This window comes from Orcinus orca, chromosome 3 (genome assembly GCF_937001465.1).
Source record: "Orcinus orca chromosome 3, mOrcOrc1.1, whole genome shotgun sequence".
NCBI classification, from domain to species: Eukaryota; Metazoa; Chordata; class Mammalia; order Artiodactyla; family Delphinidae; genus Orcinus; species Orcinus orca.
Window position 1 is genome coordinate 89737853 of NC_064561.1, and position 27349 is coordinate 89765201.

At 44.1% G+C, this 27349-nt stretch overlaps 1 long non-coding RNA gene across 1 annotated transcript; it reads right to left on the bottom strand.

Moving 5' to 3' along the window:
- Positions 1–6106: 6106 nt before the first annotated feature.
- On the bottom strand, positions 6107–10232 carry LOC125963915 (uncharacterized). Its single transcript, XR_007476359.1, has 3 exons — positions 9799–10232; positions 9241–9417; positions 6107–6268 (listed from the first exon to the last, which is right to left on the bottom strand). It is a non-coding gene; the product is annotated as an uncharacterized LOC125963915 (long non-coding RNA).
- Positions 10233–27349: the final 17117 nt, after the last annotated feature.

A 27349-nucleotide genomic window follows, 5' to 3' on the forward strand; every position in this document is an offset into this window, starting at 1 on the left:
GGACAGTGGTGCCTTGGTATCGTGGTGGGAAAGCTACTTTGGGACAAGAGAAGCCCCATAATGTCTCTAAAAATCACACCATGTAAGTTCCTTTCTACTCCATTTCTGTATAGATCTTGTCATCCATTTATTATCTAACACTACAATGAAAACCTAGAAGGAAACGTTCCAACAGAGATTTCTTATAGACCCTGGGAAGACGGCTGGGGTACAAAACTATAACTTTAAGACTATAACTTTAAGACTCAGGGCAGTACTGTAAAATCCAGCCAGGCCAACACCCTGGGGTCCTCTTAGGGTTCACAGGTATCAGGACCACGTGTCCACAGTCCCACGGCACAGCCAAAGCAAGTCAGTTCAACAAAATTTTCATTCAGGTCCAATTTATTTTCTCACATAAATAAGGTCTAAGGTAGCCAGAGACTGGCTAATATGGCTGGTATATAGTCTCCCAAAGTTCTTCATGGGCTGCATCCCTTTCAGAGTAGCTACAGACAAATGGTACCCAACACACACCTCTCACTCTCTTCCCCACTCTCCCTTCTCTCCTCCCTGCCTCCCTCTTTTCCTTTCCAAGAAGTGGTTTAGAAACCATCACAGCATTATTTTCAGAATCAAGAAATTAGAGTTGTGCTAACTCAAAGAAGCCAGATCCCACCAAGTGCATACTGTGTGACTGCATGTACATCAAGTTCAAAAACCAGCAACACTCATGTATGATGTGAGAAGTCAAGGCTGTAGTTTACTAGGTGGGGGCTGTGATGGGGAGTTTTGGGGTGCTGGTAATGTGCTCTCTCTCCATCTGAGTGCTGGTTACATCACAATGTACTTTTCTATATGTTTATTTTACTTCACTTTAAAAAGCAAACTGTGAGGCACTTCTAAGGGAACAGACTCCATTTCATCAGTAAGCCCGAAGTTCAATCACACTAAAATGAATATTGCCTTCGTTCCATTCCAAAACCGAGTGTAGAAAAAACACAGTCACAAAAATAAATGAAAAATCTATTACGCCATCCCATGTTTTAAAATCAGCATGAATGCCTATAATATTCTAGTATCAAATTATTCAAATATCTCAAATGCTCGTATGAATACGGTAGCTATTGCCTTCTAGAATACTAGATATATGCAACACATGAGTTTAATTAGCATTTGAAATTTGGGGCAAAGCCAAAGTACGGTCTGAGAGCAAGGGAGAAATCGAATTCTAATAGATCTTCTGAGATATATTTCTGAGAAGGACCCCGTGGTCTAATATCTCAACAAAAATTGTGATACAGAACCTGCCTTCCCAGCCCAGATTCTGAACCAGTGGGTATGGGGAGCTGTCTCTGCTGGGAACAGAAGAGGCCGTCTGCTCAGGGGAGCTGACAGGCCCCAGGAGTAAGAAGAAAGCAAGGAGAGACTCACCAAACAGGTAATTTCACACCCTCCTCTTTCCCCCGGGGGGAGGGAAGAGTGCGGGCCGAGACACCAAAAATAGTCCAAAGCCATCCTCGTGGAAGGGAACAGTGGGTCTAAACTTCCTCACTTACAGATAAGAAGATGTAATTAATAAATGCAAAAGCGCCTTTCAGTGAGGTGGTCAGTGCTAAAAGGACACTTTATAAGCCAGAGAAAGCTGCGTTAGCCCATGTCACAGGCCCAGCCTCACACAGAAGTGATCTCGCCCCAGTGCTGCTGCTTCCTATGATCTTCCGCACGTCCCATGTTATACTGGGCTTTACGTCCAGGACCCAGTTAAGGCACACAACCACCCCCTAAAACATCAGTGTTAGCATGCTCATTCTACACAGGAAGTAACTGACTTGCGGAAAAGTTAACACGCCCAGAGGCACTAAGCAGTGGGTCCTCCTGTCTGTGAGACGCACCAGCCACTCTGCCTCACTGCAGCCTCAGCACCACCGGTGTAGGAAAGGAGAAATGTACACAAAGGTGAGCTCGGTGTACAATGGGTGGAGAGCGTGTTTGTGGGGATGGTTAAATCAGGCGCCTCCACCAGGCCTGCAGGAGAACCAGCTCAGGGGAAAACTGATGATTCTTATCAAGGACCGTTTCCTTGTAGCGAGACTGGCACTGGCAGCAAGGAAGGATCAGGCTGCCTGCCTGAGGGCCCCCAATCCAAACTGTTGGGTGCGGGAACACCCTGGCCTCACCAGAGTTGGATAAACTCCTATACTGCTTCAAGGGGACCATCCTGGAGTATGGTACGTGTACCCCTGTGGAATCCAGACATATCAACTCGTCTGCCGAGGAAAGAGTTAGTAGGTCAGGTTATAAGAGGGCAGTGACGGGCCTATCATAACAGGAACTCGGGGCCAGAACACAGGAGAGGCAGTGTGATGTCATGGTTACAAGCCAACGCTGCCTGGGCTCAGGGCCCTCTGCTGCATCACCTACAGCTGCACCAACATAGACAAGATGCTGAAACTCTGCGCCCCTCAGGTTCCTCACTGGCAAAATGAGACAAACAGAATTATCTCATAGGTTTACTGGAAAGTTTAAATGGGCATCTATATGCAAAGCATTTAAAACACCTGGCACAGACAAAATGTTATGTAAGTTTTAGCTGTTATTAATATGTATCACAAAGAATAGGTAACTAAAAGGTAAGGCAGATTTGGAAGCCTGGAAATATACATACTTTAGTTGCTTTGATTTGTTTTTCTAATTGATCAAATGAGAAAGTAAAAAGTGATGTCCCAAAGTAGTATTAGTTGAACTATATGAAATTGCTGGCATTCAGACAATCTTTTTTTTTTTTTTGGCCTATGCAACAGCAATTTCAATGTGGACTGACCTATTATGAAGAGGAGAACAAAAAAGTTTGTTTTCCTTGTTGTTGAACTGTCCAGACCTGCCTTGAATGTAAGGCCAAGAACTGCATGTGGATTCGTGGACCCTGGGCTCATATTCCTTACCCTCAGGTGGTGTGCACACACTCACTGGCTAACATACGTGCAACTGGCCACGGCTGCGTTGGGAGATGCTTCCCTCTCACCTGAGCTTTTAGGTGGGCAGGGGAGATCGAGAATGCTCAAACGTATCAATGGTGTTACCCAGACTATCTGATGGGGCCTCAAACTATTTAAATGTATACAATCTTTAAACTGAAAGGAACGTGAGATAGCGTCCTTCGATCACAAATCCTAACCCATCACTGGGAATGCCACCACAGGGCTCCTAAAAGGTAAATACCTAGACTGTTTCAAAGTGAACAGTTATTTTTAAAATATCCATCCATAAGGGTATAAAATAAAAACTAAGTCTTCCTCACCAGCCTTCAATAACTGATCCCATCCTAAAATAAAGTCTTAAGAGTTTCTTAGATATTTAACCAGAAAAAAGTTTTTACCTATATTTATGTTTACGCTTTTGAAAATTTACACAAATGGGATCTTACCACGCATGCTGCTCATTTACCTTTTTTTAACTTCAAGAGGGACTTGGACATCTTCCCACTGTGGATACACAGGGGACCATCCTGAAGGGCAGGAGGAATATCCCTGAAGAGTCAGAGAGACCAGCGTGTCTGCTGGGGAAACGGTTGGTCGCATTATGAGAGCAGTGACAGTGCTATCATAAAATTAGCTAGAAGCTTCAGACGATAGAAAAAAAGAGAATTTGGTCATAATTTATAATTTTAGATTCAGCAAGACAAAGAAACATACAAAATACAAAAATACAGGGGACCCAATCAAACTTAATTTCAGATAAGCAACAAATAATTTTTTTTTTTTAGTGTAAGTTTGTCCCATGCAATATCTGGGGCATAATTATACTTAAAAAGTATTCATTGTTCATCTTGAATTCAAATTTAACTGATGCCCTATATTTATCTGGTAACCCTACTCCTAGGTTTCTTCTTCCAGCTAAAAATGTCCAGTTCCTGTGGCCATTTTCATGTGATTTTATTCCCAGACCCTCTAGCGTTGAAACATCCTTAAACCATAACAGGGAACTCCAGAGAGGCACAGAGCTGGTCCCTCCTGCCATTACCCCATTCAGGACTGTGTCAACCATTTCCATCCATCCCATAAAGATTGTGCCCCAATCACAGACCTATGAGTAAAAGAACAGACATTTGGATCATCCCATACCAGAGAGAGATAGGACCATTCCCAGAGTACAGGAGAATGAACATCTGTACTGTCTAAAAAATGTATCATCAGAAAACAGCTGAACCGGGAATGCTGCTTTGCAACCTCACTTTCTTGGGCCACAATTCTCTCCAATTTAAAAGGAAGCCATTAGACTAGAATTCTTTTTTTTTTTTTTTTTTTTTTTTTGCGATACGCGGGCCTCTCACTGTTGTGGCCTCTCCTGTTGCAGAGCACAGGCTCAGGACGCGCAGGCTCAGTGGCCACGGCTCATGGGCCCAGCCGCCCCGCGGCATGTGGGATCTTCCCGGACCGGGGCACGAATCCGTGTCCCCTGCACCGGCAGGCGAACTCTCAACCACTGCACCACCAGGGAAGCCAAGGCTAGAGTTCTTTAATTCAAATAATCTACATGCTCTAGTAACACAAAATACAACGGCTACTTGCACTTTGTTTAATGCAAACACTAGACTTTCATTATTCAACCCACAATTGAAGTTTCTTTTATATATACATTTTTTTTTATGACTTGGTCAAATTGTTGGTTTATCTTTGAAGCTTTTAGAGTAGCCAAAGCGGGCAAGTTTCCACAAACAGATCATATTGCTGCTCAATGAATTATTCATCAACTACATCACCTGAGCTGGGGCGCAGGCAATGCATCCATTTATTTTGACATTTTAACTATCAGTTTGGATTGGCCATGTTGCTCATCAACTGAGTTCAACTGGTTGTTAAAGAGAGTAAACAAAAACAGTTCACAGGATGTAGATCTGGCTCCAGTGTTAACCCATGAAAAGCAGTGATTGAGAGAGAGAAAAAAGAATTGGAAAAAGGATAGATACACGTATACGTATAACTGAATCACTCTGCTGTACACCTGAAACTATCACCACGCTGTTAATCAACTACACTCCAATACACAATAAAAAGTTAAAAAAAAAAGACGGAAGAACATGGAGTGAAAGGGAAGCAGAAACGGTACAGGAAAATGGGAAGAAATGGCTAAGAGAGGCAGGGCAGGGGAGAGGACTAGTCACTTCCCTGATTCCTCCTTCTCTTTCTCTAACCCAGGTCGTTTCAGTTAGGCAATTATTTGAATAGCCCTGATAAAACAGAATCATAGTATGTTTATCACTCTGCAGCTTCATTTTTCATGCCACAGTATCTCCTGAAGGTTTTTTCCTGTTAGCTTTTCCAGAGCCACTTCCCTGTCTTCACTATTGCATCTAGTATCATTGTAAAAATATACCACAATTTATTTAGACCCCTATTAAGTTACTTACCTTTATGGCTATTATAAACAGTGCTGCCGTAAATATCCTTGTCATTCTTTCTCATGCGTATCCAAGAGGCTTTCTTAAGTGTACCTTCTGAAAACTAGAATTTCCAGGTCAGAGAAAATGAACAACTTTAATTTAAATAGGTACTGCCGATTTGGAAAAGGTCTGGAGGGTAATAATTTGTCTTCTGGGAGGGGATTGGTGTGACAGCCAAACGGAATTTTAGCCTTATCTGTAATGCTTTATTTTTTAAACAAAGTGAATGAATTCACTTATTAATTATGTAATGAAACAACAAATTTTAAAAAGAGATTTTTAGATACAGAACACATCAATGTCTTAAATAACCCTGAGAATCAAAGAGATTCAATCAACCTACTTATCCTATCAGGGCCCCGTTTAGGGGGAGAAATAGGCATCCTACTGAAAGTAGGCCAAGCTTGCCCCCCCCCCCCACACGCACGCACGCATCTAAATCTGGTATAAGTTGCGCTCTACGGGGCCGGGGTCTCTGAAGGAGCCACAAATGAGTATTTCCCCACCCATGGTCTGACTAATTTAAACACAGAATTAATGGAGAGGCCAAAATATCTTTATCAAGCTGATTTTTGTAGGTTTGAGGATGCAGATTCTATCCATGGGTAGGGGGTCCTACAGATACTGAACCTCAGAACTGGGCAGAGCTACCCACCTGTTGGGGATCCAGAGCCTGGAGCAGGCCTGCCCCATGTTGCTATGCCAGTCAGTGAGGGTCCCAGCAGTGTTCAGAGGGCACATTGAAATTAGGAATAATTCATGAAGAATCCGTCAGAAGTGTAGGCAGGGAAAGTACTCTGAGGCGAAGAACAGCACTGTCTGAAGTCGTGCCCCAGGAAAAAGGCTCTGAGAGAGATTAGCATGCAGGAGGTTTACTGGGCGTTCACTTAAGAGCTACCCCTGTAGCAAAGAAGTGGCATTGGGCCCAGGGAGGTACTGAACTGCGAAGAAGCGGCATCCAAAGCCTCATCTAACCCAGAGCCTGGGAGGCACCTGCCCAGATGTCCTGCCTGATGCAAGGAAGTCTGGCATTTACACTGACCACACGTTGGGTGCGGGCTGCCCCTGGGAGTGTGACCCGTGGCTCTCTTTGGTGGAAGCCGACTCCTGGAGAGGCTTCATCTGAGAGGCGCAAGTCACCCAGTCACTGCCATTCTCAGAAGCTGGGAGAACGGTCTCCTCGTCCTAAAGGGGGGTCTGGGAAGAGCCCCATAGCACTCACTGAGCCACCTGGGTCCACCTTCTTCACTTGTAAAATCTGAGAACAGCTTCTCCAGGATTCTGGCTGGTCTGTTTTCCTGGTTAAACTTACAAGGTTAGTGACATGAATTACAGCCCCTGTTGCTGCTTTCAAGGTAACTGAGACACATCATCTCTCCACTCTGCTACTCGTTTTAGATTCCTCTCCCCCTTGGCCAGCACCTCTGTTGGTCTAAGTGGCTTACCTGGTGGGGTCACTCTGACCTTCATCCGTAAGATGATCTCAGCTCCTGGTCACTATGCCCTTCTCAGGCTATGGCTACTCCTTTGTCCATTTATTGTTAAAAGTGGCTAAGGGGATTCCAAGAGACACCCCAGGCTGTGACAGCAGCCCTACATCTTCTAATCATTGGGGTCAATCACTCCTACTAGGACAGAGACTAGTTCCCGGGTTTGGTAGACTTTGGCACAAGGGTCAGTCAGCAGATAGAGCTTAAAACTTAATGAGGCCCCTACTGAGTTTCCTGATAGAAATGTCCTCCCTCTGGAAACCGAACCTCAAAAGTCTAGAAATACAGTAACAGGAGGCACAAATTCCCTAAATGGGTCACCGAGGGTCATATAAGCAGAGCCGCACCTACCTCTACCCCTAGGTTCCCAGATTCATGCTTGCTGCCTACTGGGAACACAGCCCCATATAATGGCTGTTGATGTAGGGTATATACTGTGTCCTAGAGGATGGTGCCAGTCCTCAGAGCTTATCATCTCTAAGCTGGATCTTTGGTGGCTGTTAAGAAGATGTTTCATCACAGCCAACCATTTCTGGATGATGCAGTATGTAATAAGGCCAGCGGACTCCACAGTCACGTGCTCACTGCCACACATCCTGGTCTATAACTGGGCTCCTCAGTTCAACGAGATCCCGAGGCAGGGAATCAAGCACTCGGTAAGTCCTCTGACTGTCATGCTGGCAGACGCTTTCAGGCAATCTTGTATCTGGTGTGCATGCTGATTCAGTCGAGACGAATGGCTGCTCATTCCAAGATGGGAGGGGGCTGATGTAATCACTTGCCTCCAAGTGGCTGGTTGGTCCCCACAGCGGATGGTGCCAAATCAGCAGCTCAGTATTCCTCTCTGCTCCTAGAAAGCTGGGCTTTCAGCAGTGGCAAACCAGCCTTGGTGAGAGGGAGCCCGTGCTGTTGGGTCCATGCATAGCTTCCATCCCGGACGCCGTGTCATGAAGCCCATTTTGCCAGTTACCGGAGTATCCAAGGACTGACTTCAACTGGCTAAGTCATTTCATCAAGTTGGTTGTTTAGTGCCCTTCCATGGTAAATAAATGCTCTCTGTTGAGCACTAATATTTGATACAAAGTTTGTCACACATCATGCTCGAGCCCATAGATGCTTCCACATGCCTCTTCCCCAGACCTCCTGGTCCCTAATCCTCCAATATTTCTCTTTCCAGGCCTTGATCAATCAGATAAACCATTGATTACTGACCACAAGCCCATATATATATATATATATTGCTCCTCCTGGAGCCCAGAGCAGGGTGGAGAAGGGTAGAGAGTGGATTTACAGGCAAACAGAAGGTATTCAGGGCACCCCCAAACCATGCCCACCACAGGGGCAGAGACCTGAGGGAACAGCAGAACTTGTTTTCAGTAGGTAACTCATTCCCAATTATTCTTCCCAAGTTGACCAATCAGTAAATCATCTCCACCTCCCCAGAGTAGACTGAGTAAAGAGGCAGACAGAGGTCGTAAATGTGCTTAGGGAAAATCCCTCCCAATGGAAACCCAGAGTGGGACTGAACATTTCTGCTTTGATAAGCAGGATGAGCTGGATTCTCAGGTCCAGAAGAACTAGGTGCAGCCTGAAAGGGGGAGGTCCCATTAACAACTAGAATGTTCCACCTCCACTGTTAACCAACAAAACTTTCTGTTAAGTTGAAAATGAATGTTCTAGAAGCCTGTGTTGTCCAGAAAGACAGCCACTAGCCACATGTGGTTACTGAGCACTGACTTGTGGCTCGTGTGACACAGAAACTAAATTATTTTATTTTGTTTTACTATAATTAATCTAAATTTAAATGGCCACACATGACTTGTAGCCATGAGACAGCACAGAGACTACAGAATACAGAGGCCTTGACCCTAGCGATAAAGACCTTTAGTGGCTCAGTCACACAAGGTCCTATGGAACCAATGAAGCCACTGGATGCTTTACCTAAATCCCTTGAACTTGACAGAGCAGTGCTCTTGGCCTGGGATATGGAATAAACTTTGAAGTCTTATAAGCCCCGGTCATACCAACCAGCTGCGTGATTTCAAGCAAGCTGCTTTATTCTTTTTTTTTTTTTTTTTTTTGCGGTAGGCAGGCCTCTCACTGTTGTGGCCTCTCCCGTTGAGGAGCACAAGCTCCGGACGCGCAGGCTCAGCGGCCATGGCTCACGGACCCAGCCGCTCCGCGGCATGTGGGATCCTCCAGGACCGGGGCACGAACCCGTGTCCCCTGCATCGGCAGGCGGACTCTCAACCGCTGCGCCACCAGGGAAGCCCTGCTTTATTCTTTGAGACTCAATCTCCTCCCTTATGAAATGAGAATGATACTTACTTTTTATAAGGCTGTTGTGAGTATGAAATGAGAGGACATCTGTAAGGTATCTGGTTCACAGGGGTCGGTCGTTTCATTCTTCCGATACCAGCCTCAACTCCCTCCTACGCCTCCTGCTTTTCTTTAGTGAATCCCCAGCATGTCAGCCCCATTCCTCGGTCTGAGCTCGCTGTCCCACTGTGGAAGGGTGAAATAAACAAGGCTCGCTCTGCTGTGGAGACTCACATTGACTGGCCTCAGAGGACTGGGGCACGCATTACTTAAGAGTATAAAATGGAGGGCAATTTAGGTACTTTTAGGGGAGAGGGAATTCACTCTATTATCTCATAACACGGCATTTCCTTCCAACACCATCCCAACTACACTAACAAAATTACCTAATAAAAATCAGCAGCCTCACTGCATCAGTGGAAGTGAGATTCTCACCTGTTTTTGCTGCCAGCTCTTAGGAGCAAAATTCACAGATGAGAGGCTGCAATTCTGAGTCCAGGGCCCTTGTCTGGGAAATTACATAATTCCCGCGGGGCAAACAGCCAGAAACCGAATTTGGCAACTCACCAGGGCTTGCTGGAATCTGATCCCACCTCTGTTTGTTTTTGGTTGTTTGGTGCATTGCTTTTGTTTCGGTTTGGGATGTTCTGAGTGATGTCTTGAGCCTGTGTATTCTCAGGCCTGCCTTTTCGCCAGCTGTTGGGGGAGGAGAGAGAGCTCCCTTTGTTTGTGGAGTTCAGTGATGATCTTGTTATTTCTGTGGCAGGAGGTGCCTGGAAGTTCAGGGGTTCAAATTTTAATCTTGCTCTCCTCTAGGTCTTGCTGATGAATTTATGTTCTAATTTTTCATCCGTGTCTCAGCACCAGAAATCATATAAATAAGTGAATACATAAATAAAATCCATGAAGCTGGTCTGGGGATTTGAAGTTGAGAAGTCTTGCTGAGTTTCAGGGACAAGTTTGAGCATCAGAGCCTCCTTCTCCTGTTATTAATACCTATGCAAAACCCTGTAATGAAGGAACAAAGCAGGTCAGTCCCAGCTGTACCAAAACAGAAGAGTGAAGGAATTATCAGAGAAATTAAAAAGTCTGCCGTGGCCATCGAAAAGCACACTTGTATAGATTTTCTTCCAGTAATAATCCTGCAAGTCAAACTCATGGCAGTGGATTGACTTTTCACCCTTGTCAAAGCAGCAGCAATGTCAGCATTCCTAACAAGGTTTTATGGAAAAGGGCGGTGAGTGTTCGTGTAATTAAGAACGTGGAAACGTAGAGAAACTTCCACCCCAGTGTGATGTTATTCTTATATCATTTTCTGCTCTTTCTCAGGGTTTTGTCTTCCTGTGTAAAATAATAAAATAACTTTAGTTTCCTCTGAACTCCAAAAAGTCACTCTGTACTCTCTCAGGAAAAAAAAATCTATGTTTGGATAGAATAAGCCAACATTTCTTCAGATTACCCACATTTAATCGTCCTACCAGTTTGCAAACATTTGGAAAGATGAAGAAAAAGGGTTTGGTAATATGCCATCTTAAAATGAGCTAAAGTTAAATCTCCGGAGATAGAGAAAAAGTGGGATTAATTACAGTCCTAATGTCTAAAAGACAAATGGAATGAATGAAGGCCTAGAGCAAGCAAAAGGAAAGAAGAAATGACAACTTAACTAGATTATGGGTTTTCCTCTTCAGAGGTTTTCCTCCAAAAAAAGTCCCACGTTAGAAAACATTTTTCTCACAGTACTCTTAGCAAACCAATGCAGAGGATCCGAGTCAGTCTTCTGGGCCAAGAGGTAGCAATCCCTGTCTTCTCTGGTTCTGAAAGTGCAGGTGAAGCTGGGAGCCTTGTGCCTGACACACTGCACCTGACAATACTTGTAAATTCCCTTCTCACTCATCTCCTTTCCCACCTCCGTTCAGAGGGCCACCTGGGGAGGAAACCAGCCTCTAAACAGATACCCAGAAAAAGTGAACAGAAGTGCTTCAACAAAAGCATCTTCTCTGCCAAGGGCATGAGAACCAGTGCCCTGTTGCATATCTGCCTAACAGGCAGGGTGGTCTAAGTTTCATCCCCCTAAAGAAAAGAAGATGCCTGCACCGCACCTTTCCCCCACCTCCCCAGTCCCACCCAGGTCCCTGCTGGCCCTATGCAATCAGGCAGCTTATGCAACACATAACACTAGTGTCATTATTCATAACACCTCTGCAAGATCCTTTTTCCTCCAATGTCACTTCAGAGGGGAAAAAAATGCTCTAAGTGGAGAGAACTAGGGCAGGTGGCTAGGAGCAGTGCCTGCTGAGCAGAATAGCCCGTCTCACCTGTGTTTTTGTCCTTCGGGACCAACAAACGTACACACATACAGCCTCTCCCCTGCATCAAGGATCAGAGGTGACAGGCTTGTCCTCTGAGAGCATGGCTCTGCCCCGCATCCCACATGCACAGCTGTCTATCTCTAGAGGCCTGGGCAGTGCTCTACACAGGGCCCTAGAGATGTGGTATGATGGAACAATCCCGGGCCAAGTCAGATGTGGATCCGAATCCCAGTTCCTCCCAGATGTGCAACCTTGAGCAAATTACTTAACCTCTTTGAGCCTTCATTTCCTCATGAGTGGATAATAATACCTAGTTCACAGAACTGATATGATGTGCATGAGGGAGTGAAAAAAAATACCAGGCCTTGGTCAGAATGGGCATATCCACCCTATTCCCAGCAGTCCAGCTCAGGAGGGTGAAGACAAGTGTTCCTACCTCCACCCCTCAAGTGCTGAGGAGACGTGAGGCCCTGGGTTTATGTTTATACACTTTCTACCTCGGTGTATAATACAGGACATGAAGACACTGAATTCATCTCTAGCTACCCCTTACGACAGCTAACTCATCCATGGTAAGTGGTAAAGGGAGAATGGTCAAAGAAAGAGAATAAAAGAAGAAAACATGCAAGATGTCTTTTAGGATAGGTGTCTCTCCTTTACCTTGAGTTGGAAACTGGAAGATACCTGGATGGTAGTTAGAGACTGGGTGGTCCTGGAGAACCGCCAGTGACCCACCCTTTCAGTGCCTGGTAGATATTCTAAGCAAGCAAAAGTTTTTACATTTTTGAAAAGGGCGTTGGCTTTCAATTCAAATTCAGTTTAGTTCAGCAACATTCTCTCCCTTCTTTTGTATTGGCCTTGGGGGGAGTCGAAGGTTGCCTTTGGTGCCTTTAGTTGGAGATTCACAGAAGCGGGGGCTTTTGTTTCCCTAACTCCAGGCATTATAGGTGCTTGTGCTTGGGCATGGATGAGCCAAGACAGCTGCACTGGACTCACCTAACCTTAAGATACAAGGCTCTGCACATTCCCTAATGAACCTTGACTCTAGCTGACCAGCATCACATAAAATGAAGCCAAACAGTTTTTTGCTGGCAGGTTGAAAAAACAGAGTGGTATTAGTTCTAAAATATGTTTCCTTCACTATTAGAGTTCTTTCCTTTGCTTTTATCTCTGGTGAAATGGCTGTGCTGTCACTGTAAATCTGTAGGAGAGTGGGAAACACAAAACAAATTTCTGGTAAAACGACTACTGTGCACGCTTCCCCCACCCATCCCCCCCAGAGCTGTGATAGAAAAACTGAAATACCTTTTACAATCTCCTCAAATTCTAACTCTGAGAAGGTTCACTTGATCCATTCAAAACTGGACCCCAACCTGCACACCCCACCTTCCAACTCTGTACCGGACTATGTCAGCTGACAGCGTTCCAATCATCACACTCGAATGGCGTGACTTTGTAGGGAGCCCGGTGGCATGATTTTACTCTGCACTGTCTGCCCTTTCTTCAATGCGGATTGAATGAAAGAACAGTTGACAGAAAAGAGTCCCCCTCCTTTGTGTTACCTCCAAGGTCCTCTCTACTTCCCATCAAGGGTTGCAGAGAGGCTACAGCACATGATTGAAGAAACCAGATCGGGCACCAGAGTCCCTGGCAGTTTTCCCATCTGGAGATGTAGAAGGAACACACATCTTTACCATTCTGCATTTTTGCGCGAGTTCTCTGCATCCCCCCTGAGCAGATCGGGCCATTGTACGAGTGAACACTGATGAGAATACCAAAGCCCGAAGCTGCGCTTTTTGCTGAAAGAGAATCCAACTCACTGACTTCGCAGGGTTGGGAGGCCCAAGTCTCAGGAGCCAGATGCGCTTGTTTGATTTAGCGGCAGCACGAATCTGATCCTTTAAACTGTTTCCTAGCAGAATGTAACCAGTTCCTTTGAAAGTCGGTCTGTCATTTGCTACTAATTGTAGTTTTTTAAACAGCTGATAGGAAAGCATAAATTCAAGCAGCTGCTCTTAGGATGTCCCCGGATTAAGGTGAACTTGCGTATTCTCACTACCTGAGCTTCTGGAACTTGGATCATTTCCATGTCTATCATATATATATCACCTTAGTCATCAAATTAAGGTAAGGCCCCAGATGATGGGAAAGCTAAGAATTATCTGGATAGTGTTTACATTTCATCAAAGAACAACGTCACAGTGACTAATTGTGCAGTTTGCTTCTATGACACACGCCTTTTGCTGGCTGTCCATCTTCTAAGTTTTTACTGCTCCTTGGACCACTTACTCCTTAGGGCAATATTCACAAAGTGTGGTCTGTGGAGCACCTTGGGTTCTTGCAAAAATGCAGCTCCCTAAGTCTTATTCTATGGAATCAGAACTTGGGTGTGGGGTAGGGGACAGGTCTCAGAAATCCGCATCTAAAATAAGATCCCGGAAGGGTGCTGATGCACACTCAAGTTTGAAAACCACTCCCTTGTAAAGAGATGAGGCTGGTTCACCAAGGGGAGTTTTCAAGTCAAAAAATTGAGTGCCGATTGTAATGAAATCAAAACCAAGAGGAGAGTGTGGCGTGGAGGCGCTAGGACGAGCCCCTGTAGCTCCCTCCAACCTCCACTACTGCTCCAACTATTGTCACCGCCACCCTGAGCACAGAAGTCCCAGCCTGACCAGGCTGAGTCAAGATCACAAACCACCTGTCAGGGTTCTCCATCACTTACTTGGCTATGATCTCCTCCTCTCTCTCAAGCACACTCCACTCCAGTCAGGTTAGTGGCCTCTCCTGTCCTCACATAAGCCATGTTCATGCCAGTCCCCATGTCTTTGCTCACTGGGTCTCCCCTTCCCATATAGAAAGTCTCACTCTGCACCCTGATAATCCCAATCCTACACATCTTTCCTACTTAAGTCCTAACTCCATACGAACTTTTTCTGTCCATTTCAGAATACCTTCATCTCTCCATTCTCTGAAACCTTACTTCCCTTAGAATCAGTCTCAGTTTTTTGGTTTTTTGATCTTTTTGATTAGCCTTTAATTGTGATATTTGTAAAAGACTCATCTTGCCAGCTAGACTTTGAAATTCTCTAGGCAAGGAGACTATTATTCTTTACAATATTTCCCTCGATTTTTAACACCGAGCACAAAGCATATGGTTCAAATCTAATAAATTCTTGTTAAAGTACTGATTGATGGAACACCTCCCTGGCTGCCTAGAGGATTATGTGGTCATTTCAGCCCCTCTGCGCCCCCGAATCACGTCTGGCCCCAGTCAGCGCTAACTGAGTCAGTGGTGTTACAAAGGACACTGAGAATTGGCACAAGAAATATGTACAAAGAGGAGAGCACTCAACTAGTCATTATTTATTAGGCACCAACTGTAGGCCAGGCACTGGACTGGGTACTGAAAACACAGTGATTAGTAAAACATTCTCCTTGTGGAGTTCTGGCCCTCTGGGTGGAGATAATTATTCGAGTGATGATAAAAATCAATATCAGGACTTCGGTAGTGCAGTGGTGCAGTGGTTAAGAATCCACCTGCCAATGCAGGGGACACAGGTTCGAGCCCTGGTCCAGGAAGATCCCACATGCGGCGGAACAACTAAGCCCGTGTGTCACAACTACTGAGCCTGTGCTCTAGAGCCCGTGAGCCACAACTACTGAGCCCACGTGCCACAATTACTGAAGCGCGTGCACCTAGAGCCTGTGCTCCTCAACAAGAGAAGCCACTGCAATGAGAAGCCCGTGCATCACAACGAAGAGTAGCCCCTGCTCGCCACAACTAGAGAAAGCCCATGTGCAGCAACGAAGACCCAACGCAGCCAAAAATAAATTAATTAATTTTTAAAAATCAATATGAGATTACAACATGATACATATTAGAAGACAATGATATATGTGAGCTCTGAAAGATACAGGAGGACCTGGCCTTCCCTGTGTGATTAGAAGGAAGGGAACCATCCTGGAAACAGAACTCTGAGCCTCTAGGTTAAGACTGTGCACATCTCTCCCCCATAGCCACCTCCCCGATAAATTCAAGTTGCATAACCTTCCCTTTGGGGGCTTCCAAGCAATTAAAGAGCGGCTTGAGTCCACATGGCCAAATTGTGACTGCCAGGTGATTAATCTGCCAATATTGGCCAAATCCCTAGAATTCTCCTTGGACTTTCTGATAATAAAATGGGTATAATAGAGCCCTACTAAATGCACACTGTGAAGATTAAGGAATGAGTGTAATGCATTTGAACTCCTGGAAACGTAAAGCAATCATGGCCCCAAACTAGCAGAGATTTATGCCCAAATTTCTTCACTAACCAATCCCAGAAAAAATGTGAAGGAATAAGGCACAAGGACTCTGTGTGTGTGTATGTGTGTGTGCTCATATGTGAGCACACGCATGTGTATACATTCAATGAACAAAACTCAGTTGCACAGTTCAGCTGCTCTCTTGTGACTTTCTGTGGGTTGCAACCAAAGGACATTTTAGGGGGTTCCAAAAGAATCCTCTTAGGGAAATTTGGCCTCCTATCAAACGACACCGGGTATTGTTTAATCCTGAATAGCTTTGTCAGCAATAGACAAATTTAACAAGATAGTTACCCTGAAAACTCAGTGTGTAGAAGAAGCAGTAACATATGGAGACAGAGATGTGTTTTTATTATCTTTCTTTCCTGTAGAGCTTGCATAACATGTGCTACATGTCCCTCTTGAGAGCGTGTGGGAAGGTAAGGAAGGGTTGGGGGGAGCCCCAGGGAGTCTGGCCGGCCACTTAATATAGCCCTATTCAGTCAGATGGTTGTATTATGCAAACTCACACACTGAAGACATTCTTTTCAACCTTTAAAACATGACATTCAAAACAGCACTGTAATAAGACCCAGAAGATTTAAATAGTTTATGCCTCTGATATAATTTAACAAAAAACAAAACATGTTCAGTGACTAAATCTAGGATCACCTTTGATTAAATCTGACTCGCTTCTCACAGCCATTTTAAGACTAATCAAACCATAAAAGTAAAAGATACCTGTTTTTACAAATATATGCTTTCCTGGTCCATCTGGATGTCTTTCTTTCCGTACTCAAATATTACACATCTACAAGACAATTTAATAAGAAAAAGATGTACTGACATTTTGCTTTCTACGTGTCAAGCAACTTCTAAAATCTTTGGGTATCTTGACTCATTTATTACGTGCAATAACCCTAGGAGGAAGGTATGAGCTTTACTTCCCTTCACAGATGAGGAAACTGAGGCATAGAGGGGTCAAGTAATTTACCCTACGTCACAGAGCTGATAAGTAATAAAGTCATAATTTGAATACAGGCATGTGGATGCCAGTGTTCACATTCTCACCTTCTCTGCCATATTTTCTCTCTAAGGCTTAGGAACAGAGATGGCTAGTTAGTAACTGTAACTGTCTTTGGAGTAGGTTGGAAAAATATAGTGTTCCCCTAGACCTTCCACAGGTTAATTTTTAAAACTCTTGTTTAGCTAGATGGTTAATGATAAGGTAGTCACAAGTTAACTTAACAGCAAATTAAATGTCATAAATAAATCACAAATGGCTCATTCGTACAACCTAAGTCAGAATTTGCAATGAAAGCAAGGAGGAGAAAATGTTTGAGAAAACTATCTTCAGAGGAAAAAGCAATAAGTTAAAATTGACTCCCTAAGGTAAAAAGGATCCTACTCTTTGCAATTTACCCAAGTGCTCAGAGGTGACTTACAATTCCCAGCCTACACTCAGATCTGAGTTTAAAAGTGCTTCTTTTAGCAGCTCTTGCAGGATAAATTATGACTTCAAAGCAGAAATGTCTCCATTCACAAAATGCGTCGCTGACAAGAGCTCTAGGGTGCAAAGAAACTATAACCAGCAAAGAAATATGGCAACAAGAAAAATGAATTTTTACCCTGGATTCTGCTCCCTCTTATCTCTTTCACACTAGATTATAGTGACCCTCACTCTCCCTCTCATCACAGTGGGAGGAGCACAGGAAAGGGGGTTGACTCAATTAAAGCCCATAAGTCTGGTCCACACAGAACAATGCTGGGAAAAGAAGAGGCACCATGTACATCTTACAAGGCTTTCACAGTGAGAGCTAGCTGCTGGGCTGAGGCCCATTCGTGGTGGTTGACCAAGACTTGAGGACCAAGCTTGGGGCTGGGAGTCTGGGCCCAGTACAACATATAAATGCCCTAAAGAGGCTTCCCGTGAAGCGTCTCCGAGATAAGAGATTCCAGGTCAGCTGAGGATCCGCACAGGCCTGCAGCCATACTTTTTTTTATTTTTTATTTTTTTATTTTTGCGGTACGCGGGCTTCTCACTGTTGTGGTCTCTCCCGTTGCGGAGCACAGGCTCCGGACACGCAGGCTCAGCGGCCATGGCTCACGGGCCCAGCCGCTCCGCGGCATGTGGGATCTTCCCGGACCAGGGCACAAACCCGTGTCCCCTGCGTCGGCAGGCGGACTCCCAACTACTGCGCCACCAGGGAAGCCCTGCAGCCATTCTTGCTGTATAATGCTGGCCACCTCTACACCAAAGCAGGCAGGAAAAGCCAGTGTTGAAATTTTTAAACTGCACACACCGAAGTAGCTTCGGAAATGCCAGAGTCTTACGTGTGGGTCTCTAGGCTTTATCTGTTTCCAGCCTGGTGCTGCAGCTCTTTCTGAGAATTAGAGCATAGCTGGGACTCAGACCACTTGACTGAGGCCCTGACATCCAACCTGGGTCTTACCATCTTCCTCCTTCATCCTCCTGGGAGCACGAACTTTCTCCTACCCCAAACTCCAAGAAAGAGAACTTGTTGAAACAGAGCTCCAATCCATGACCTCTTGGTTCAGAGAGAATCTGAGAGTGTTCCCAAGAAACTATGTCCTGCCTATTGGTGTCACTCCAAAAATCATAACTACCTTCAGGTCAGGCTTTGTGCCAAGCACTTAAGTTAATCCTCACCTCTAACCTGGGAAGGAGATATTTTTGTCCCCATTTTGTAGATGAGGAAACAAGGCACAAAGGGGTCATGGCTTACCCAGGCCTGCCCTAAAAGGTGGAAGGGCAGGGGATCAAATCTTAAGAGTTTGCTCTTAAGTGGTACATTTCTTCCAAGACATGCTGGATACATTCCCCCACCCTGCAGTGCTTACCCCCTCCCCTACCCCACTTCTCTCCTGCCAAGGTGCCTGTCTCGAAGAGAAGGTAACTGGGTGATGCAGTGCAAAGAAAATGCGATCTGATCCATGAGTTAGTTCTGCAAGGCAGCTGGTGCGACGGAAAAACCTCCACTTAGAACTAAGAAGACATTTCTCCAAAGAAGACATACAATTGGCCAAAAAGCACATGAAAAGATGCTCAACATCACTAATCATCAGAGTAATGCAAATCAAAACTACAGTGAGGTATCACCTCATGCCTCAGAGTGGCCATCACCAAAAAGTCTACAAACAATAAATGCTAGAAAGGGTGTGGAGAAAAGGGAACGCTCCTACACTGTCGGTGGGAATGTAAATTGGTGCAGCCACTATGGAGAACAGCATGGAGGTTCCTTAAAAAACTAAATATAGAGCTATAATATGAATTAGCAATCCTACTCCTGGGCATATATCCAGAGAAAACCATAATTCAAAAAGATACATGCACCCCAATGTTCACTGCAGCACTATTTACAATAGCCAAGACATGGAAACAACCTAAATGTCCATAAACAGATGAATGGATAAAGAAGATGTGGCACATATATACAATGGAATATTACTCAGCCATAAAAAATGAACGAAATAATGCCATTTGCAGCAACAGGGATGAACCTAGAGATTGTCGTACTGAGTGAACCAAGCCAGACAGAGAAAGACAAATATCAATGATATCACTCATATGTGGAATCTAATTTTAAAAAATGATACACATGAACTTATTTATAAAACAGAAACTGACTCACAGATTTCAAAAACAAACTTATGGTTACCAAAGGGGAAACATGGTTGGGGGGGGTGATAAACCAGGAGCTTGGGATTAACATACACTGCTATATATAAAATGGGTAACCGACAAGGACCTACTGTACAGCACAAGGAACTCTACTCAGCATTCTATAATGACCTATGTGAGTAAAGAAGCTGAAAAAGAATATATGTATATGTATAACTGAATCACTTTGCTGTACACCTGAAACTAACACAGCATTGTAAATCAACCATACTCCAATAAAATGTTTTTTAAAAAAGGAAAAAAATAAAATGAGACCTGGAAAAAAAAAAGAAAAGGGAGGGAAGAGTTTCTTACCATGATTTAAGATTTCCCTCCCACCATCCTACCTCCCCCAACTTTCATGGTAAAACAAGAAACAAGACAGAGTCAACACTGCAACCCTTCCTGCTGTCTTGATTTCAGCCAGGAAAACATCGAAAACAGATCCAGCTCCCTGAGAACAGAATATTGACAAGAAGGGATGGCAACAGTTAGCTGGGAGCCCAGTGGGGGGAAAACTGGATGCATCAAGAGAAACAGAAATGAAAACAAAAGTGAGTTCTTTTATCACTACTAATATACACAGTGTCAAGATACAGATGGAGGAAAACATATGGGGAAAAATAAATAAGAAAAGCAAAGAAAGGGGATAATTTTTTGCAACTGTGTCTCCTTCTCCAGTGGAAAGAGAACCCATTGGCAGTTGGAGCTGACGGTCTGGTCTTGTCTAATGCTACTAATTGGCTGTGTGACACTGGCCAATACAGTGCCAATTTCTGCCCTCAGTTCCCAATTTTGGTCCAGCCACAATCCAAACAAAAACATCCAATCAGTTAATCAATCCACTGGCACTTACCCATCGTAAATTGTTCCTACATTTTTATGTCCATAACATACAAAGAAGCAAAAGGGAAAGAAGGAAACCGTTAGACTAAGTCACCTGCTTTCTTGTAGGAAGACTGTTTCATTTCAATACTCATGAAATAATTTAAAAGTCATCTTAACATATTCACACACACACACAAATGCTTTCCATGTGCTTTTTGAAAAACTTTGTACTGACATTCAAAAAATAAACTAGTAGGTGATATACTGTAAAATTAATATTACTGTGTTTCAATTCTGCCATCATTAACTATAGTCAGGCAGGATACAAACAGAGCTGACTAAGCATGTGGGTTTGTAAAAAAACAATGCAAATTTCACTTCCAGGAAGAACACAAATCATTTCCTGAAGATAAAACAATGACTCAGGGACTTATCTTACCCTTTTCTCTCTTTCTAGAAATTAGTAAATAATCTAGGCACAATCATCAAGTCTGAGGATATGTCTTCAGAATACGCTCTTTCTTAGCTAATGAGACTATCATCCACATTTTTAAATGTTAAATACACATAGTATAAAGGGGACAAGCATCACTATGGGGTCTTGTATCAAAATGAGTCTTTCCAGGGCTTCCCTGGTGGCGCAGTGGTTGAGAGTCTGCCTGCCTATGCAGGGGACACGGGTTCGTGCCCCAGTCTGGGAAGATCCCACGTGCCGCGGAGCGGCTGGGCCCGTGAGCCATGGCCGCTGAGCCTGCGCGTCTGGAGCCTGTGCTCCGCAACGGGAGAGGCCACAACAGTGAGAGGCCCGCGTATCGAAAAAAAAAAAAAAAAAAGAGTCTTTCCACAGTTAACGGGAACTCTGAAAATTCTCTGAACTCTGTGATTAATTTTTGATGGAAGCAGAAAACTTGAAAATGGGAGATAATGTCCATACTCTCCACCCTCCCCTACAAGATGTGATGTGGAGAAACACAAGGAATCGCTAATAACTTCTGCAGTGACATGCTCTTTATTTAATGCACTCAGCTACTTCATTAGCATGCCAATAACATTCCTTAAAAAACTGGGTGCAAAGTCAGCAGGGGGTCTTACTTAGTCTTGATGTTATTTTCCCCACCACAAACACACTCGTAGGCGCGTCCTCATTAGTATGTATGAAAAGAGTGGAACAAGCATCAGGAGATTTATACTATACCATATCCAACCTCATTAATAGGAAAGCGAGCTGATTTCTAGAGGAGGAAGTACATGTTCACAGGTTCCTACATACCTCTGTTTGATTAATAATATAAATCCATCATAAGGAGACTCTAAAAGTGCCCTCTGCATTTTCTCTACCTATTGAACTATTAACTGAACTTTTCAGTAACTTACAGATGTTCAGCTGCCATGATCCTCAGGTAGAGTTTGCGATTTAATTATACCCTTAGCATCCCTACCCCACACCCAACTCAGTCATTCAGGGAATAGTAAATGAGGGTCAACCCTGGCCCGGCAGTGTGCTGGGTACACGGGACACAGAAATGAACAGGGAGAGCCTGATTTTTCAGTAACTTTCAGTTAAGTAGAGGAGAGAAGGATATAAATAAATGTGATACAGGGAGGGACTGTCTGAAGGGGGATGTATGTATAATATTGCTAAAAGAGCCTCAGGCAACTGTGACAGGAAGAGCAGCCACAGAGGAAGGCAGGTGCGGAAGTTTCACAAAGGAGCTGATACCTGAATAAAAATTTAAAGGACAAGTGTCCATCTCCCTCTCGGTCCTTAGTGCCACGAAGGCAGGATTAAGGCTGGTCCACCAGTGTGTCTCCAGCACCTAGGACAGAGTACGTGCACAGTAAGATGTTCTGAATGAGTTACCTGAGTAAATCTGCCAGGCATAGAAGGACGTGACAGCATCTCAGGGCAGGTACCCAGGCAAGGGTCAAATGGTCCTGGTTCGTTTTGAGAATCACAAATACCTTGTTACAATAGAGAATGAGTGAGAAAGTGATGAAAAGTGGGGCTGGAAAGGGATTACAAAAATCCTAGTTTATAAAATTGCGTAAAATAAATGGCCATCTTCCAAGAATTTTTTACTCCACTAAAACCTAGAAGCATGTCAGAGCACATGTCAACTCATACATAAACAAAGCATAATATGAACAGTGCCTTGACCATCCTGTATTGTTTCGTGACCTGTTTACACAGCCAAAAGAAAATAGAGCCAGGAGTCTCAACAATAAAAATATATTTTTTTCAGTTTGGAATAATGAAAAAGTTCTGGAGGTGGACAGTGTTGCTGGTTGCACAACAATGCCAATGTACTTAATGTCACTGAATTGTACACTTAATAAGATTAAAAGGGTAAATTTTATGTTATGTATATTTTACCACAAGAAAAAATATTTTTCGAATACCTACCATGCACAAGACACACAGATTTTACCTACAGAATTTTGGTAATGATTGACACCAAGCTCACTAGGCTTAGTTCATTATTTTATTTTTTTTAGTTCATTATTTTTTATTGAGATATGTTACATGCACACAAGTCTTAAGTATACAGTTCAACACATTTTCATATGTGTACACACCAATGCCCAGATCAAGTGACCACAGCAAGGTGCAGACAACCACCAGCACTCCAGAAGGTTCTCTCCTGCCCTTCCCAGAACCTCTCCACAAAGCTAACTGCAATCCTGACTTCTAGTTGAAGAATCTTTTTCTTCTTTTGAAAACACTTGTTCATCTTCACTTTTTCTTGATTGTATTCCGTAGACTCTTTTGGCAGTTGTTGGCATTGCTGTTTAGTTTTCTATTACAGTGTAATGAATGACCACAAACTTAGCGACTTAAAACAATGCAAATTTATTCTTTCTTAATGCCCAGGTGTCAGGAGTCCGGGCATGGGTGAGCTGGGTCCTTTGCTCAGGACATCACCAGGCTGCAGTCAAGGTGTAATCCAGGGCTGCTATCTCCTCGGAGGTGTAGAGCCCTCTTCCCAGCTCACTGGTGGTTGGCAGACTTCATTTCTTGCAGCTGAACTCCTGAGGCCTCTGGCTTCTTGGCAACTGTCAGCCAGGGATGGCTCTTAGTTCTTAGCTCCTAGAGACCACCCTCAGGTCCTGGCCACATGGCTCCCCCCTCTCCTTCTTCAAGGCCAGGAGAATAGGGCTACTGCTGCTACTGCTGCTTCTCCTCTCTTGCAAGGGCTCACCAGATTAGCTCACTCCCAGCCAGGATCATTTCCCTTTTGATTCAGTCAAAATCAACTGATATGGGGCCTTAACTACCTCTGCAAAATCTCTTTTGCCATATAACATAACATAATGATGGGAGTAATATCCCATGATATTCACAGCCCCACCCACACTCGGGGGAGGGGATTATACAAGGCACGTACACTGAGGGCAGGAGACTTGGGGCCATCTTGGAATTCTGCTTCCACAATTGCTTTTCAGCCGTCTCACCTAACTGATAAGGCAATGAGATTATTTTTCTATTTAAGATGTTATTAAAAATTTAGAAAATACAAAGAAAAGTAAAATAAAAAGTACAATACCATTCACTATTATAACCAGATATAATCACTCCTAGCACTTTAGTGAATCTGCTTCCAGGGTTTTCCTGAGTATTACAACTACGCATATATGGGTATTTATAGAAAGGAGATCTCGCTGTATAAACTGTTAGATAGCTATTTAAGTTGAGGTTTTCAGGCTGGTTCGTCATTGTACTCTTGGAGGACTATTTTCATCTTTTGGGTTTGAGCATACATTATAAAGTAGCCCTATGTTTATGCAACACTTGCATATATATATATACACACACACATATAATTCTAAAGTCTGCTAAACCAGAATGTGCAACAAATCAGCATCAGCAAAATATCTAAAAAGTTCTTCTTTCCAAGTAGCAAACATAGAGAAAATGGTCCAGGAAGCACCTTCCTCAGCTTATGGGTTTGCCCAACAGAGTTTTACTGGCTAGCAGAAGGTACTATTCATGAGCAGGGCAATGAGGTACAATAGAGCTCATTTGTTACTAATAATTTTTCTCTTTTTAAACCTGTAGTGGTCATTGGGCTTTCATATGAGCGAATGATAGGACCACTTTTTGCTGTTGGCACGTTGCACGGCCGACGTGACTCATCTTGGTCATAAAATGGGGACGAAAATGATGTGTGTCATGTCAGGGTAAAAACATTAAGAGCGACTTTGGGACTGGTGATGCTGGCTTCGCCCAGCTCTGTGTGTGAGCTGCTTCGAGATGGCATCTTGTCAGTGGGGTCCTTGGGTGATTTGCAGGGACCCCTCCACTGTAAGCTCACACTGAGTAAGAAACAAAATGTTGTGTTAAGCCACGAAGGGTTGTTTCATATTGCAGCATAATCTAGCCTTACCTGAATAATACAAAAACTAAAGTTTGAGAATAACTTTTCTCTTTTTTATAAATTAGAGCAGATTCAAGTTCATGCCTGCAAAAATACATCTCTCATTTACTTGCATTTTTTTTTTTTTTTTTTGCCGTACGCGGGCCTCTCACTGTTGCGGCCTCTCCCGTTGTGGAGCACAGGCTCCAGATGCGCAGGCCCAGTGGCCATGGCTCACGGATCCAGCCGCTCTGCGGCATGTGGGATCCTCCCGGACCGGGGCACGAACCCGTGTCCCCTGCATCGGCAGGCAGACTCTCAACCACTGCGCCACCAGGGAAGCCCCATTTACTTGCATTTTGATGTGTTTTTGTTTCAGCGGAAGGGAATGGTTAAGGAAACGTGGATGTACTGCAAGGTGCACATGAGAGCCCGTCCTCAGGGTGAACATCTTCCTTAATGAGTGACTTGGTGGGAAAACAGTTGAGAACAACAGATTATCACATGGGGGCTGGCAGGCCAAAGGGCTGAGGTGCGTGTCCCCCTCGACAAGTGCATACCCACTGCTAGTTCATCAGCTTAGTCAGGATTCAAAACTGAATGTATCTAAACATATATCCAAGCTGTGAAAGCCTAATTCCACCAACATTCTCTTTAAAAAGCAGGACACCATAAAGAATTACTTTAAAAATATATGAATAAGCCTTTATGTGCACTTAATTAGCCCTTTAAAGTTACGCCTAGTTTAATTAGCAAAGGGTAGAGCTTCTAACTTATTGCTGTGGCCAGTTATAATTCCAGGTGGCCAAGACAGGTATGAATCATGATATTTCCTGTTAATACAGAAAACAAACAAGCAAAAACAAAACAAAACAAAACCAGTCCTTTTGAACATAATGAGCCAAAATGAGATTTTTAGCAAAGAGCAAAATGCTTTTAGACATTAAAAATTAAAATGACGGGCTTCCCTGGTGGCGCAGTGGTTGAGAGTCCGCCTGCCGATGCAGGGGACACGGGTTCGTGCCCTGGTCCGGGAAGATCCCACAGACCGCAGAGCAACTAAACCCGTGCGCCACAGGTACTGAAGCCTACGCACCTAGAGCCCGTGCTCCACAACAAGAGAAGCCACCGCAATGAGAAGCCCGTGCACCGCAACAAAGAGTAGCCCCCGCTCGCCGCAACTAGAGAAAGCCCACGCACGGCAACGAAGACCCAACGCAGCCATAAATAAATAAATAAATTTATACAGAGTAATGGCTTTAAGCGGACCACAAGCATAAGCCTCCTAAAATGGTAAGTCACTATTACAGCTCCAATTATGTTGAACAGAATGCTAAACTGTAAAGAATTTTAGAGTCTTTCTAGGTGTGATCAAGAAAGGAATAACAGACAAAAAAGAAGAATAGAGATCTGACAATAATAATAATAACACTATATTGTGCTTACTGTATGCCTGGCAGTGTTCTAAGCAGCAGACAAATTAACTCATTTACTCTTCATAATAATCTTATAATACTATTACATATATCTCCATTTTTTCAGAGAAGACAACAGAGGCACCAGAGGTTAAGCACGGTGCTCCCACCCCAGGTCCCACAGCTCATAAGAGCTGCAACTCAAGCCAGAGGTTGGCTCCGGTGCCGGCCTCATCACCCTCTGCTGCTCTTGCCTTTTTGGTCCTTAATTCAAGGCTGTCGTAGAAATTTCCCACTACCAATACTGGGCATTCCCTGAGTACTCTTTGTTTGTAACTTCCTTTGAAACTCAGCAGGAGACATACCTAGGATTCAACTGGATGAAGCAAGATGTTCAGACAGGGTCATACCTGGCAGAGCTAAGTGGACAGTGTTTGCAAGTGACTCATGCCGAGGAATGAGGTAAACAGAGAGAGTTCTCCTCCCTGCCAGTTACGTGCACAGACTTCGCTGCCACCTGCTTACCTGTTGATGTCATTGAGAGCCAAAGTTCTCTGTAGACAGATCCTACCTTTCTTCCTCACTCCTCTCTACAGACAAGGATGTGATGTGAGGACGAAAAAGCACCCATTTGGAAGAGGATACCTTTTTGCTTACATGGTAACCGTGTTAGTTAAGCCTAATCCAGCTATAAAAGTAAACAAAACACAATACTGCATGAAAACGTCAGATGCTAGAAATGGATGCTCCTCTTGTTTTCATTGTACATGTAAGTCATGAGCTCCATGAGTTACATGAGACAGTCTTTATGAAGCTCTTTCTGCATCATCACTAATGCTGGGAAGGCACTATAGAAAACAACAAAAATTGCCTGTGGATGGTTACTATTTTAAAATATTCACTTACTTTTTTCCCCCCATATTTTTCGTTTTCTCCTTCTTTCCCAGTAAACCTCTCCCACCCCACCCCATTCCAGCACCAGATCAGATCTCCACTCATTCAGGACAGGCACACAGCAGAGCGGAAAACAGGGCAAACCACAAGCTTTTGTGTCTTTGTCTTCCAAAAGCCTCAACCTACGGGAGAGATTCTCTCTTCACATCCTGAAGAAACAGGAATGGAGCAGTTCCTCTAAAGTCTCCCAGTTCCCTGGGCTTGGGGAAGCGTGGAAGAGGCGGGGGCCCGGGACCAGTCCCAAGAGCAGACAGCAGCGCCTTGCATTAAGCAGCCCGCTAGGAAGGCTGC